This window comes from Ammodytes marinus, assembly GCF_949987685.1.
Source record: "Ammodytes marinus genome assembly, chromosome: 10".
Classification (NCBI taxonomy): Eukaryota; Metazoa; Chordata; class Actinopteri; order Uranoscopiformes; family Ammodytidae; genus Ammodytes; species Ammodytes marinus.
In genome coordinates, this window is record NC_137214.1 from 32,391,077 (window position 1) to 32,394,281 (window position 3,205).

Here is a 3,205-nt window from a genome sequence, read left to right on the forward strand (position 1 = left end):
ATCCTTTATTTAACCAGGTTAGTCTCATTGAGATTAAAATCTCTTTTTCAAGAGAGACCTGGCCAAGATGGACAGCAGAACACAGTTACACATAAAACACAATACAAAATACAAGTTCGATATTAAGTACAGTTGTACAACATAAAAATAAGATTCTTAACTAAAAACATTCACAATTTCCGATGGAGTCCAACTTCAAACTCTTAACAACAGCCTTACATTCAGATAAAGTCCCCCCCCCCTCCCCTTCTTTCATCTTGTGTCTCACAGGATACAGGTGTAATAATTCATAGATTATAATCAAGCAATGCATTTAGGGAGTTTCTAGTCCATGAACTTTTAACCATCGTGAACATGCATACATCTGTGTAGAGCCAAAATCTTAGTAGGCAGATTTACTCTTTCAAGGCTAAGAGTAAAACAGTGTTGTCCACCACAGTTCAATGTGAGGTGAACAGAATGTTTAGCATTACAATGTTATACAATCATAGGAAATAGATTTCGTGAGAGAGAGAGAGAGAGAGAGAGAGAGAGAGAGAGAGAGAGAGAGAGAGAGAAACGGCGACCCACTGTTAAATTGTATGGATCCGAACATGCAAGTTTTTTTTTAAATATTTGTATCAAGCTCTTGCCTGTACTACAATAGGCCTACAAATTAATAAAAGGGCAATATGCTCCTACAAGTCACAAGAGAGTGATTTCCCTTTTGGCCAACGATTAATGGGTGTGCTCTTATTGATGAATTAGCTACTTTTACATTGCATTCAGGGGTGGATTACTGCACGGGCACACCGGGCACAGGCCCAGGGGCCCAAGGGCTCAGGGGGGCCCTCAGCCAGAGATACTGATAGTAACTTTTCATGTTGTATAGTCAAAGAGCTCAGTCACTCATGTCAATAACAGGGTCCAAAAAGGAATAGCCCAAATATAAAGATACTCATTAAAATGTAACAAGATAGAAATCATCATGGGCCCCTCAACTAGTAGGGGAGAAATACAAAAGCAAGTTAAAAACAACAGCATTAGTAGCTCTGTCTAAGGGGCTCCATGAGGGGCCTTGAAGGCCCCCCTCACACATACAGAAATAAGCTTTCTATGTATGAATTTTTAATTGCTCATAAAAAGTAGCTATCCACCCTTTATCTGTTGAAATGGGCCCCTCCATCATATAACAGGTCTGCAGACCAATCTACTGTACTGTTTTTAAAGTTGCAGAGTAAAGAGTGCTGCCTGTTTAAGAAAAATCTGAAAAATAATGTTATTTATGCATCTCAGGATTTGATATAGCCTCTAAAGTTTCCTCTCAAAGTGCACCAGATTGATGCATTTTCCTGTGGGAAACACTGACTTCCTAATATGTTTTTGCCATTCATTGGAAACGCACTGAATGTCTCCGTCGCTTGCACCGAGCCGTCTCTGTGCATACATTTACCGGCATAATACACTCACAACAGCGGTGGTCACGTGGTTTTAAAAAATCAACACGACCCACCTCATGTGTATTTGAAACATATGCTGCACGCGCCATGAAAAAAACTTAATTTTTCAGTAAAAATGATTCGGTCAAACACAGAAAGGTTTTTTTTTTTTGGGCCATTTTTGGTGATTTCAGTTGCAGAACATTTAGTGCATCCCTGAGATGAAGGCAAGGCAAGTTTATTTATACGGCCCCATTCAGACACAAGGCCACTCAAGGTGCTTTACAGGGGCAAGATTAGAATACATCAAGAATAGAAACTTTTATTCTGTAACGATGTGGGGAACATCAAATAATCAAAGTTCATATTTCCTTTTTTCTCTGATTTGAAGCTTGCTGCTTAAATGTTTGATATCAGGGCAGAACAAGATCAAATAAAGATTTTCTGAAGTCAACTCTGATTGTGTTTTATATTAATCATAATTATAATACCTGATACTAGGGAATCTGATGAAATATTCTGTCGTGGTTGAGTCAATGTTCCTCTTTCTATTAACCTGTTGATCAATAGTTTCACCATCGTCTCCACAGAAAGAATATCAACAGAGTCTGCTTTAATAAGAGGAAATTACACACACACAGTTAGTTCACTCACTCACTCAGTTTATTGAATCACATCAAATCAGTTTTATTTCTAAAGTCAAGACACACACACACACACACACACACACACACACACACACACACACACACACACACACACACACACACACACACACACCTTACCTTGGACCACCTCTGGCTCAGTATTTGAGGGGCGGGGCATCAGATTGGATTCAAAATAATTTACTTTTGTTCAATTTATTGTTTGTTTCTATTATTTGAGTGGCGTGTTGACATAGTGGCGGTTTGTTCTTACAAGTACATTTTTGAGAATGCAAAAGTTAAGGAGGCAGCTGGGTGGGGGGGGGGGGGGGGGGGTGGGCAAGGCTCTTCAGTGCATCCCTGTAGAACCGCCCCTGCACACCGGGGATGAGACGGATATAAAAGCAAGAGGAAAGATCAAGGCGCAATGTTATGATGAAATAAACAAGTTGAAGAACGTCCCAAGTGTAGCATACTGCATCCTAAATAGATTCTGTTTATGGTCAGATGTAGTACTTAGAATAGAGAAAAGAAAGAGGAGGAGATTTGGAACGCAGGGAGAATTAAAGGAATACTTCACCCATACGGAACCGGCGTTCTATCATGATAAAATCACTATTATAATATAATGAATGAGGTTTTTCTTCCCTCAGTCTTCCCTCAGTCTTCCCTTGGCCCAGCTGTCCTGTTAATCCTAACCCTTCATTTACAATTTAGGGTGAGACAGCGAGACCATAAAACACTCTTTCTGCCTTTTCTCAGGCTAGGATGAACCGATTTCTAAAATCTTTGCACATTTATAACTACATAGGATCTCAGAGTTCAATACACCTTCATATTTCCACCAGTGAAGTAGGTCTTTAAGTTTTCAAGATGTCAGGGACAGCGGTTGTTGTGTTGTGGATGTAAAAACACTGGACACACACACACACACACACACACACACACACACACACACACACACACACACACACACACACACACACACACACACACACACAAAGAGACACGGAAACCAGCAGGTATTTCTAAAGAACTATATTTACATAATACTCTTGTTTTACAGAGAACCATATCAAAAGTATAAAATACTTACAAAACATCGGCGGCCTTTTGCTGCTGCTTCAATATATAAAAATAACT